Genomic DNA, 13,706 nt, shown 5'->3' on the forward strand with positions numbered 1-13,706 from the left:
TGGAAGACATAAAAACAATTAATAATACGCAGATTGGCAGAATGTTTCTGATTACTTACATGTTACTGTTTTGTGGGAGCGTATTTTATTGTTGAACAATGATTGTAACTGTGTTTCATTTGTAACAGGCACTCGTGAAGAGCAACCTCCCCGTGGTGAGTGCTTGGTAACGCTAATAGGTCTTCCCCCGTGTGGAACCGGGGTAGAATGTTTCCTCAGCACCCCATTGCTGGTCATAAAAGGCGACTAAATTGGCCAACCCGTTTGTCGTGGGTTTTGCCCTTGTGTCGGTGGAGGAAGGGAAGGGCACTAGAGCCTGAAGAGTGTTCCTTTTTCCCAACACACCACTTCGACCCTAACTTTCCCTGGACGGGTGGTAGAATGGGCACGATTCTATCAATCGGCTGGTCACGCCATGCCCTGTGCATGGAATACTTGATAATTTAGACATATCTTATCACACAGGTTTTGATCAATATATATGATAACCTTGATTGTGTAAAATAAAATATTGCCTAGAGTCCTATGCCAGAAGGCGGTGGCTCATGTGCCAGTCTGTTGATACGGACCGCTGAATTCTGTGTTTTTGTAGGAAAATGCCATGGGCCGAACCAGCCTGACATTCTTCCTTTTATTAACGACAGTTATTCATGTCTTTATTTCTGTAGTATAACATCCCTGTAGCCCTGGTGTTGCAGCCTTGCTTCCACTGTGGCACCGTCCCTGTTGACACTCCATGATGGGTGGGGAGCAGGGTTGTTGAAACTTCTTTCTCTCATTATGGATACCCCACAACACACTGGTTCTCGTAGCAAAAACAAAGAAGAAATGTTGACGTAGATAATATTTCATCTTCTGATGATGAATCTTCTCCAACCAACAGTGACTCATGGCAAAGATTTCTAGTTGTAGAAGGCATTGATGGTCTGCCTCTCAAGATCAACCCTTTTGTAGTTTCAAAGGCTGTTCAAGATACTACTGTTAAAATTACTAGTGCCAAGGCACGACGTTCTTATAAAACAAAATAAGCGTCAATTTTGGAAGAACTATGTCTCCAAACTTAATTCACGTACACCCATATCCAAGGTGTGGAACATGGTTAAAAAATAAAAGGTAAAGGTTCAAAATCTTCTGTACACCATCTAAAAGAAGGTGACATTTTAATAACTGATAAATTCGATATTGCAAATATAATTGGCGAAACTCTTGCCAAAAATTCTTCATCGACAAATTAGGTCCCGGAGTTTCAGGAATATCAGAAACAACAGGAAAAGAAAAAAAATAATTTTGATTCTAATAATCGTGGTGATTACAATGAAGTATTTTCATTGCATGAGCCACATACCGCTCTTGGGCAAGCTCATGATACTGCAGCGGGTGATGATAATATCCATCAGTTACTCAAGCATATGCCTGAATCATGTATTGAGACACTTTTAAATATCTTTGACCAAATATGGACTCCAGAGAATTTTCCTCCTATATTTACCTATACCAAAACCTGGTCAGGATCATACAGATCCCTGATATTACCGTCCTATATCTTAAACAAGTTGTGTTTGCAAAACCATGGAACGAATGGTGAATAATAGATTAGTATGGTATTTATTACTAATATTCAATGTGGTTTCCGCAAAAACAGAAGTACTATTGAAAAACATTTATTACGATTAGAATCCTTTGTTAAAAATGTAATTGTTAATAAACAACACGTAGTATCAATTTTCTTTGATCTTGAGAAGGCCTACGATTCCACCTTGAAGCATGGCATTTTAAAAGATTTACATGATTTTGGATTAAGAGGCCGTTTGCCTCACTTTATATCACAGTTTTTAACAGACAGGCAATTTCAAGTCCGAGTGGGTACAATCCTGTCTGATCATCATGATCAGGATCAGGGTGTCCCACAAGGCAGTATTTTGTCTGTCACTTTATTCAGTATAAAAATTAACAGTTTGGCAAAAGTTTTAAATGATTCAGTTGATGGATCACTTTTTGTGGATGATTTTAATATATCTTGTCGTGGAAAAAATATGCACACAATGGAAAGGCAATTACATTTATGTTTCAATAAAATTCACAAGTGGTGTCTAGAGAACGGGTTTAAATATTCCAAATAAAAAACTAACTGTATATATTTTTGCAGGAAATATAAGCCGTACAAAGACCCTGAATTATTTTTGAATGGCACCCCTATCAATGTTGTAAAAGAGGCCAAATTCTTGGGACTCATCTTTGATAGCCACTTAACTTTCTCACCACACATTAAATCACTAAAAGCTAAATGTCTGAAGGCACTCGATTTGTTAAAAGTTGTATCTAATTCAATGTGGGGAGGGGATCAGACAACCCTCTTACACTTATACAGGTCATTGATCCGCTCAAAACTTGATTACGGCTACATCGTATATGGTGGAGCCTGCCAAAGTAATTTAATGAAACTAGATACTATGCATCACCAAGGACGGAGGCTTTGCCTTGGAGCCTTTCGCACTTCTCCCATTCACAGTCTATATATAGAAGCAGATGAGCCCTCTCTTAAACAACGCCGTCTAAAATTATCTTTACAATACATAACTAAATTATATTCTAATCAGTCAAATCCAGCTTTTAAAGGCATATTCAAGCCTCCCTATGAAGATCTTTACAATATGAAATCAACACTCACTCCACCACTCAGAATCAGAATAAAATCTGCCATATCAGCTTCTAATATTAACCTCCAAGATATAGCTCCTACTCAACCTTTTTCATCTCCTCTTTGGCAAATGGCAAAGCCAGAGGTAGACCTTACATTAACAAAACTAAAGAAATCAGATACTAACCAATTTATTTACCAACAAGAATAGCATCAATTAAGAAACACTTACGACACTTATAAATCTATATTTACAGATGGATCCAAGGATGGTGGCGCAGTTGCTAGTGCCACCGTCATTGGATCCAGAACAATATCTTCACGATTACCTGATAACAGTTCAATATTCACAGCAGAAGCACACGCAATTTTTACAGCACTGAAATATATCAGTAATCAATCTAAACATAAACAATTCATTATTTTCTCTGATTCACTTTCGTGCCTTCGGGCGATTAAAAATGACTTCGAAACATCCACTTTAATCCCAATTCTCGAATTAATTCATGATCTTGCGACTGGCCAATATGACATCGTCTTTCGTTGGTTGCCAAGTCATGTTGGTATCATTGGTGACACAATGGCTGCTGCTGCTGCAAAAGCAGCAGTCATCAAATCTGTGACACCACTTCTGATTCCCTACACTGATTTTAAATCTGCAATTAGATCTTACATCCGTGATCTGATGCAAAAGAAGTAGGACACCCAGATAGGTATCAATAAATTACATGAAATTAAACCAAATATTGGTTACACCTACTTGGGCTGTCAGTCCAGATTTGTAGAGGTCATTATGCGACGATATCGTATTGGCCATTCGGGATAAACATATGAATACTTGTTAAAAGGTGAGGATCCTCCGTTTTGTATCCCTTGTGATGAATGAATCACGGTCAAGCATGTCCTGCTTGACTGTATGGATTCTTCTATCACAAGGGATAAATATTTCAGTGTAAAAACAGTGAAGTGATGTTTTTTAAAAGAAATAGACCTTATTCATAAATTTTGATGTACTTACTGTATTGTTTTAAAGATTGGTAGTGCAATTTAATAACTTAGATTGTTAGTGGCTGTACCCTCGAAGGGGTTGAAGTAGCGTAAAATTATTGTCCCCCTAAGAGGGTATGTAAGTCCCATATCATTCGAAGTATTTTTCTGCATACCAGGCTTTTAACGTAGTATATTCGTTAGTTTAATCTAAGGCTTAACTGGTACACTGTCGCCAGTTACTGAAGGGATGATATAAATCCTATCGGGGTCCATGCAGGAAGCAAAGGTACTGTAACGGTCCCCAGTATGGTGATCCGCCTTCATTGGCTGACGATTTCTAGCCCATTTTTACATTGTGTTGTTCATTAATGCTTACTGATTTTTTAATATTCTCAACTAGTTTTAAATCAAGTCTGTGATATTCTAGTTATTCTACTGTCCATCGTTGACAGCTTTTTATTTAGTCTAAATATATGTATCATAAATGTATCATAAATGTATAACTTCTCCTCACGATATGGCTGAAATACTACCCATGTGACGTTAAATAATAACTCACTCACTCACTCACTCACTCACTCACTCACTCACTCATTTGTAACATGTGGTAAATCGCTTGGTCTTTTTATTGTTGCATTTAAAATAAAATACATTACCGTTTCCGTTACGAACAAGCAACGGAAGTGTTATAATAGCCTGTAGTACATATTACAAACAAGATTTTGAGCATGTAACCAATTTATTGTATAACACTTGTTGTTATTATTTCCCCTACAGATGTCTTGGGATGCCATCTACCATGATTCCCGCTAAGTGTGACACATTGTTTCTGTTGAGATTCGGAAGATGCTGATTGCATTCTATTAAGACAATGATTAGTCGTCAGGAATGTAGTACTATTTAGTCATTTATGATCATCCTGTTTGTTATTATTCACGATAAGTTGACAAACATCAGAGTAATTATTCCACCATTGAAAATGAAACTCTTGTTCTATAATTAGCCTCGCAAAAAATTGAAGTGTACATGAGTAGTATTTCGTTTCCTATTCAAGTGTACACTGACCACAATACACTGACTTTTTGTCATAAAATAAATTTCAATTTCCTGATGCGCAGGAGCGTGAAAGAATATTATTTATACATCAAGTGAGCGAGTGAGTGAGTTGGGTTTAACGCCGCTTTTAACAGTATTCCAGTTATATCGCGGCGTGTCAGCTTAATGTGGGAGGAAAAGCCCGAAAGTGATGCAGGTCTTAGACGTTTATCACTTGGGTGAAACCTACGAGCACGGGTATGGTGCTCACAAACCTAGAAACAATAACGGGGCGAACCGGGATTCGAACCCACAATCATAGGTTTCTGTCGTTCCCAGCGAATCGCGGCGCCTTAGACGACTGGGCCATCCGTGCCCCCTTATCCGTCAAGCATATCACAGGCAAGGACAACGATATTGCATTGTCTCGAGTTGGTTGTTTCTGCAAACATGATTTGCATTTGTGTTGACATTTCTCATAATTCTTATGTTCAATGTATATATATATTATTATGTGCAGTACTTGGTGATGTTTGTATTTTTATTAGCAAAGTAAGTTCACTTTGACACTTTGTTCAAACCTTTTTACTCCGAAGGGGGAGAATGTTATATGGCAGTAAATTTCATTGTTTAACAATCATTGTATCTTTGTTAAATTGCTTCTTTTGAGATTCGGTAGACGCTCATTGCATTGTATTTGGACAATGATTAGTTGACAGAAATGTAGTACTATTTAATGTTAGCAGTCGTCAAAAAGTTACTTCCGGTATTCCGTGGACTTACGTTGAAGTTTCTGTGATGTTCTGGTACCACTAGTTTGGTGAAGGCACTGTGTAGAAATGTCCAGCAACGAGAGCATGCATCTCGCTCACGTACTTCATCACGTCAAGAGGATCACCCATCACCCCTGAATCCCTACCTTGGTCCTTCTCGGGAGCTAGACCGCTGTCGCTATTTGATAAATAGATAGTATTATCACTGACTTTTGCTATCACCACTGTATTTTTGTATTTGACACTGACCACTGCCATTGTATTTACTTGTATATCTGGTAAATTTTGTAATTCATTGTTTAATGTATACCATGTGTTGGTTGTTTGTTGGTTTTAAACTAAATTATTTCAGGTACAGATTACAAGGTTAACATATTGTTTCAATTTGGGTATCGACACGTAATAATACATTTAATTGTATGCCATCCCTGAATCAGCGAAATTCCTCCTCTGAAAATCTGCTGTCAGTGATCACGAACTCAAACATTCTGTCCAGATGTTTACAGTTTCAATCATGATACAGATTTTCCGTTCCGTTTACATATTTCTATGCAGAAAAAAAGTAGGGAATATTTTGTTTTGAGGTGAAACTGAAATTTACACCAATGTGTGGGAATTAAAATAATTGATTTATGTCGCAAGAACATTTCTGAAGACATTAAGCTCTCAAGCACAACATAGTGACAGTCCTGAAGCAAGTTGCCTCGAACAGCACGTGCAAGGGTACGTGTGCCAGATTTGCCATTGTCACTCAGACTTGGTTTGAGAAGACGCATATTATTTTCTTGGAACCAACGCTCAAAGACACATTTTTAAATACATTTAATCAATAAAGCAGCAACATCATTGATCATGCGACGTTTGCAGCCTGCTAGACGTTTATGTGTCATTGGCATGTTTGAGGTTAGAATAGTGTTGCCCAAAAGCTGTCATGTGTATCAGTCTGTCATCAACAGATTGTGGGTCCGATACTGACAAAGACATGACTTAGATGATAGACGCCGACCTGGCCGCCCAAGGGAAACAATTCAGGCCCAGGACTGATTAGTCAGAATGAAGGCATAAGGAAATCTGTTGCAAACTGCCACTCATGGAAAGGGTCGTTTGCAACAGGTTGACTGTGCGAAACCATCTGCACAGACGGTATTGCATGCACGACATCAACGTGTCAACCCCAAACTTACTGCACTGCATTTGAATCGTAAGTGGTGTAGGTAACGTATATATAGTGGGACAACAGCGTGTTTACATCTCTCAAACATTTCGTATCTCATTCCATCAAGACAAGCTTTCATGTGAGGATCGCTCATGATCCCCCATTCCCTGTCTAGCCAATCTCGGAAGCCTGGCCATTGTCGCTGTTGGGTGAATATATATTATTCCTGACATGTATTTGATATTGACCACTTCCATCATATTATTTATTGCCAATGCGTATTGTACTGCCACTCTCTTGTTTACTGCCTTTGTAATTGCCGTACAGTAATTTGTGTTGAAACTTAGTGAATTTTGTAATCCATTTGTCAATTGTATGTCATGTTGTTGGTTGTCTGTCGGTTTCACACTAAGTTCTTTTACGTATAGATTTCTTGATTAACATGTTTCAATTTGGGAATCGACATATAACAACAGTGTACTCCTTAATGGCAGGTGTAATGAGGCATTATGTTACACAAAGCGAGAAGAATAATTCGTAGATCGTTTGTGAATTATGTCTCCCCCAGAATGGAGGGAGACATATTGTTTTTGGCACGGTTCCCGTCGGCGTCGGCGTCGGCGTCGGCGTTGGCGTCGGTGTTGGCGTCGGCGTCGGCGTTCCCACCGTTTCCGGACCATAACTCAGAAACCGTTTAATATTTTTTTGCGAAACTTTGTATACACATTAACCCAGCACTGAAGTGGTGCCTTTTGCTATTTAGAGATTTTTGACATTTTTATTTTTTCGCGTTTTCATGGAGATAACTTGAACATAGACTCTGAATGGGGGTAAGCTTGGTTTCCGGACCATAACTCGGAAACCGTTTAATATTTTTTCGTGAAACTTTGTATACACATTAACCCAGCACTGAAGTGGTGCCTTTTGCTATTTAGAGATTTTTGACATTTTTATTTTTTCTCGTTTCCATGGAGATAACTTGAACATAGACTCTGAATGGGGGTAAGCTTGGTTTCCGGACCATAACTCGGAAACCGTTTAATTTTTTTTTCGCGAAACTTTGTATACACATTAACCCAGCACTGAAGTGGTGCCTTTTGCTATTTAGAGATTTTTGACATTTTTATTTTTTCTCGTTTCCATGGAGATAACTTGAACATAGACTCTGAATGGGGGTAAGCTTGGTTTCCGGACCATAACTCGGAAACCGTTTAATTTTTTTTTCGCGAAACTTTGTATACACATTAACCCAGCACTGAAGTGGTGCCTTTTGCTATTTAGAGATTTTTGACATTTTTATTTTTTCTCGTTTCCATGGAGATAAGTTGAACATAGGCTCTGAATGGGGGTAAGCTTTGTTTCCTGACCATAACTCAGAAACCGTTTAATATTTTTTCGTGAAACTTTGTATACACATTAACCCAGCACTGAAGTGGTGCCTTTTGCTATTTAGAGATTTTTGACATTTTTATTTTTTCTCGTTTCCATGGAGATAAGTTGAACATAGGCTCTGAATGGGGGTAAGCTTTGGTTTCCTGACCATAACTCAGAAACCGTGTAATATTTTTTCGTGAAACTTTGTATACACATTAAGCCAGCACTGAAGTGGTGCCTTTTGCTATTTAGAGATTTTTGACATTTTTATTTTTTCTCGTTTCCATGGAGATAAGTTGAACATAGACTCTGAATGGGGGTAAGCTTGGTTTCCGGACCATAACTCGGAAACCGTTTAATATTTTTTTGCGAAACTTTGTATACACATTAACCCAGCACTGAAGTGGTGCCTTTTGCTATTTAGAGATTTTTGACATTTCTATTTTTTCTCGTTTCCATGGAGATAAGTTGAACATAGGCTCTGAATGGGGGTAAGCTTTGTTTCCTGACCATAACTCAGAAACTGTTTAATATTTTTTCGTGAAACTTTGTATACACATTAACCCAGCACTGAAGTGGTGCCTTTTGCTATTTAGAGATTTTTGACATTTTTATTTTTTCTCGTTTCCATGGAGATAACTTGAACATAGACTCTGAATGGGGGTAAGCTTGGTTTCCGGACCATAACTCGGAAACCGTTTAATTTTTTTTTCGCGAAACTTTGTATACACATTAACCCAGCACTGAAGTGGTGCCTTTTGCTATTTAGAGATTTTTGACATTTTTATTTTTTCTCGTTTCCATGGAGATAAGTTGAACATAGGCTCTGAATGGGGGTAAGCTTTGTTTCCTGACCATAACTCAGAAACCGTTTAATATTTTTTCGTGAAACTTTGTATACACATTAACCCAGCACTGAAGTGGTGCCTTTTGCTATTTAGAGATTTTTGACATTTTTATTTTTTCTCGTTTCCATGGAGATAAGTTGAACATAGGCTCTGAATGGGGGTAAGCTTTGGTTTCCTGACCATAACTCAGAAACCGTGTAATATTTTTTCGTGAAACTTTGTATACACATTAAGCCAGCACTGAAGTGGTGCCTTTTGCTATTTAGAGATTTTTGACATTTTTATTTTTTCTCGTTTCCATGGAGATAAGTTGAACATAGACTCTGAATGGGGGTAAGCTTGGTTTCCGGACCATAACTCGGAAACCGTTTAATATTTTTTTGCGAAACTTTGTATACACATTAACCCAGCACTGAAGTGGTGCCTTTTGCTATTTAGAGATTTTTGACATTTTTATTTTTTCTCGTTTCCATGGAGATAAGTTGAACATAGGCTCTGAATGGGGGTAAGCTTTGTTTCCTGACCATTACTCAGAAACTGTTTAATATTTTTTCGTGAAACTTTGTATACACATTAACCCAGCACTGAAGTGGTGCCTTTTGCTATTTAGAAATTTTTGACATTTTTATTTTTTCTCGTTTCCATGGAGATAACTTGAACATAGACTCTGAATGGGGGTAAGCTTGGTTTCCGGACCATAACTCGGAAACTGTTTAATATTTTTGTAGCGAAACTTTGTATACACATTAACCCAGCACTGAAGTGGTGCCTTTTGCTATTTAGAGATTTTTGACATTTTTATTTTTTCTCGTTTCCATGGAGATAAGTTGAACATAGGCTCTGAATGGGGGTAAGCTTTGTTTCCTGACCATAACTCAGAAACCGTTTAATATTTTTTCGTGAAACTTTGTATACACATTAACCCAGCACTGAAGTGGTGCCTTTTGCTATTTAGAGATTTTTGACATTTTTATTTTTTCTCGTTTCCATGGAGATAACTTGAACATAGGCTCTGAATGGGGGTAAGCTTCGTTTCCGGACCATAACTCGGAAACCGTTTAATATTTTTTAGCGAAACTTTGTATACACATTAAACCAGCACTGAAGTGGTGCCTTTTGCTATTTAGAGATTTTTGACATTTTTATTTTTTCTCGTTCCCATGGAGATAAGTTGAACATAGGCTCTGAATGGGGGTAAGCTTGGTTTCCGGACCATAACTCGGAAACCGTTTAATATTTTTTTAGCGAAACTTTGTATACACATTAACCCAGCACTGAAGTGGTGCCTTTTGCTATTTAGAGATTTTTGACATTTTTATTTTTTCTCGTTTCCATGGAGATAAGTTGAACATAGGCTCTGAATGGGGGTAAGCTTTGGTTTCCTGACCATAACTCAGAAACCGTTTAATATTTTTTCGTGAAACTTTGTATACACATTAACCCAGCACTGAAGTGGTGCCTTTTGCTATTTAGAGATTTTTGACATTTTTATTTTTTCTCGTTTCCATGGAGATAAGTTGAACATAGACTCTGAATGGGGGTAAGCTTGGTTTCCGGACCATAACTCGGAAACCGTTTAATATTTTTTTGCGAAACTTTGTATACACATTAACCCAGCACTGAAGTGGTGCCTTTTGCTATTTAGAGATTTTTGACATTTTTATTTTTTCTCGTTTCCATGGAGATAAGTTGAACATAGGCTCTGAATGGGGGTAAGCTTTGTTTCCTGACCATAACTCAGAAACTGTTTAATATTTTTTCGTGAAACTTTGTATACACATTAACCCAGCACTGAAGTGGTGCCTTTTGCTATTTAGAAATTTTTGACATTTTTATTTTTTCTCGTTTCCATGGAGATAACTTGAACATAGACTCTGAATGGGGGTAAGCTTGGTTTCCGGACCATAACTCGGAAACTGTTTAATATTTTTGTAGCGAAACTTTGTATACACATTAACCCAGCACTGAAGTGGTGCCTTTTGCTATTTAGAGATTTTTGACATTTTTATTTTTTCTCGTTTCCATGGAGATAAGTTGAACATAGGCTCTGAATGGGGGTAAGCTTTGTTTCCTGACCATAACTCAGAAACCTTTTAATATTTTTTCGTGAAACTTTGTATACACATTAACCCAGCACTGAAGTGGTGCCTTTTGCTATTTAGAGATTTTTGACATTTTTATTTTTTCTCGTTTCCATGGAGATAACTTGAACATAGGCTCTGAATGGGGGTAAGCTTCGTTTCCGGACCATAACTCGGAAACCGTTTAATATTTTTTAGCGAAACTTTGTATACACATTAAACCAGCACTGAAGTGGTGCCTTTTGCTATTTAGAGATTTTTGACATTTTTATTTTTTCTCGTTTCCATGGAGATAAGTTGAACATAGGCTCTGAATGGGGGTAAGCTTGGTTTCCGGACCATAACTCGGAAACCGTTTAATATTTTTTTAGCGAAACTTTGTATACACATTAACCCAGCACTGAAGTGGTGCCTTTTGCTATTTAGAGATTTTTGACATTTTTATTTTTTCTCGTTTCCATGGAGATAAGTTGAACATAGACTCTGAATGGGGGTAAGCTTGGTTTCCGGACCATAACTCGGAAACCGTTTAATATTTTATTGCGAAACTTTGTATACACATTAACCCAGCACTGAAGTGGTGCCTTTTGCTATTTAGAGATTTTTGACATTTTTATTTTTTCTCGTTTCCATGGAGATAAGTTGAACATAGGCTCTGAATGGGGGTAAGCTTTGTTTCCTGACCATAACTCAGAAACTGTTTAATATTTTTTCGTGAAACTTTGTATACACATTAACCCAGCACTGAAGTGGTGCCTTTTGCTATTTAGAAATTTTTGACATTTTTATTTTTTCTCGTTTCCATGGAGATAACTTGAACATAGACTCTGAATGGGGGTAAGCTTGGTTTCCGGACCATAACTCGGAAACCGTTTAATATTTTTTTGCGAAACTTTGTATACACATTAACCCAGCACTGAAGTGGTGCCTTTTGCTATTTAGAGATTTTTGACATTTTTATTTTTTCTCGTTTCCATGGAGATAAGTTGAACATAGGCTCTGAATAGGGGTAAGCTTTGTTTCCTGACCATAACTCAGAAACCGTTTAATATTTTTTCGTGAAACTTTGTATACACATTAACCCAGCACTGAAGTGGTGCCTTTTGCTATTTAGAGATTTTTGACATTTTTATTTTTTCTCGTTTCCATGGAGATAACTTGAACATAGGCTCTGAATGGGGGTAAGCTTGGTTTCCGGACCATAACTCGGAAACCGTTTAATATTTTTTTAGCGAAACTTTGTATACACATTAACCCAGCACTGAAGTGGTGCCTTTTGCTATTTAGAGATTTTTGACATTTTTATTTTTCTCGTTTCCATGGAGATAACTTGAACATAGACTCTGAATGGGGGTAAGCTTGGTTTCCGGACCATAACTCGGAAACCGTTTAATATTTTTTCGCGAAACTTTGTATACACATTAACCCAGCACTGAAGTGGTGCCTTTTGCTATTTAGAGATTTTTGACATTTTTATTTTTTCTCTTTTCCATGGAGATAACTTGAACATACACTCTGTATGGGGGTAAGCTTGGTTTCCGGACCATAACTCGGAAACCGTTTAATATTTTTTTGCGAAACTTTGTATACACATTAACCCAGCACTGAAGTGGTGCCTTTTGCTATTTAGAAATTTTTGACATTTTTATTTTTTCTCGTTTCCATGGAGATAAGTTGAACATAGGCTCTGAATTGGGGTAAGCTTTGTTTCCTGACCATAACTCAGAAACCGTTTAATATTTTTTCGTGAAACTTTGTATACATATTAACCCAGCACTGAAGTGGTGCCTTTTGCTATTTAGAGATTTTTGACATTTTTATTTTTTCTCGTTTCCATGGAGATAAGTTGAACATAGGCTCTGAATGGGGGTAAGTTTTGTTTCCTGACCATAACTCAGAAACCCTTTTAATATTTTTTCGTGAAACTTTGTATACACATTAACCCAGCACTGAAGTGGTGCCTTTTGCTATTTAGAGATTTTTGACATTTTTATTTTTTCTCGTTTCCATGGAGATAAGTTGAACATAGGCTCTGAATGGGGGTAAGCTTTGTTTCCTGACCATAACTCAGAAACCTTTTAATATTTTTTCGTGAAACTTTGTATACACATTAACCCAGCACTGAAGTGGTGCCTTTTGCTATTTAGAGATTTTTGACATTTTTATTTTTTCTCGTTTCCATGGAGATAAGTTGAACATAGACTCTGAATGGGGGTAAGCTTGGTTTCCGGACCATAACTCGGAAACCGTTTAATATTTTTTTAGCGAAACTTTGTATACACATTAACCCAGCACTGAAGTGGTGCCTTTTGCTATTTAGAGATTTTTGACATTTTTATTTTTTCTCGTTTCCATGGAGATAAGTTGAACAAAGCTCTGAATGGGGGTAAGCTTTGTTTCCTGACCATAACTCAGAAACCGTTTAATATTTTTTTCGCGAAACTTTGTATACACATTAACCCAGCACTGAAGTGGTGCCTTTTGCTATTTAGAGATTTTTGACATTTTTATTTTTTCTCGTTTCCATGGAGATAAGTTGAACATAGGCTCTGAATTGGGGTAAGCTTTGTTTCCTGACCATAACTCAGAAACCGTTTAATATTTTTTCGTGAAACTTTGTATACACATTAACCCAGCACTGAAGTGGTGCCTTTTGCTATTTAGAAATTTTTGACATTTTTATTTTTTCTCGTTTCCATGGAGATAAGTTGAACATAGACTCTGAATGGGGGTAAGCTTGGTTTCCGGACCATAACTCGGGAAACCGTTTAATATTTTTTTGCGAAACTTTGTATACACATTAACCCAGCA

The sequence above is a fragment of the Haliotis rufescens genome, unplaced genomic scaffold (genome assembly GCF_023055435.1).
Source record: "Haliotis rufescens isolate VD_foot unplaced genomic scaffold, xgHalRufe1.0.p SCAF_46, whole genome shotgun sequence".
NCBI classification, from domain to species: Eukaryota; Metazoa; Mollusca; class Gastropoda; order Lepetellida; family Haliotidae; genus Haliotis; species Haliotis rufescens.